Source organism: Microtus ochrogaster, chromosome X (genome assembly GCF_000317375.1).
Source record: "Microtus ochrogaster isolate Prairie Vole_2 chromosome X, MicOch1.0, whole genome shotgun sequence".
NCBI classification, from domain to species: Eukaryota; Metazoa; Chordata; class Mammalia; order Rodentia; family Cricetidae; genus Microtus; species Microtus ochrogaster.
In genome coordinates this window covers 38,961,807-38,962,369 of record NC_022026.1, presented here as the reverse complement: position 1 = coordinate 38,962,369, position 563 = coordinate 38,961,807, and positions in this window count along the sequence as shown.

The window sequence follows — 563 nt, the reverse complement described above, 5'->3', positions numbered from 1 at the left end:
CAGTGAGGCTAAGTTGAGTAGATGGAAGAATAGATGGACACATGGATGACTAGATTGATGGGTGTCAGCCTGCTCCATGGCCAGCTAGGCTGTTTACACAGGTTGAAGGATATTCCAAAGTCCTACATGGGTAACTAGAAGACACCAGGCATTTGAGATCAAGAATAGTGCAGAGGAAGTACTTCTCAATTGTATTTTTAAAGAAAACAAAACATGAGTTGATGATTATGGGTAGCTTAAACAAATACAAGTGCAGAGAGGGAATATACCTGGTGCTATGTCTTATCATCTTTGGTCATGTGAAAAGAGCCAAGACTATTTCTCTTAGGCCTTTGTCTTTCTCACAGAAATAATGTGGTCATGCCAGGGCATTCCCTTCATGCCCTTGAATTCAAGCACATTCACTTACAATGTATACAATTCTTTGTAGAATGCCACCTTGTGAGAAGAACATTCTGCATAGTTCACAGTAAGTTCACAGCTTTCATACACGGACTCCCACAGATGGGGAATCTGATGAGGTTGTTGGTTGTATGTGTGGATGTGTGAACGGATGGATTGAG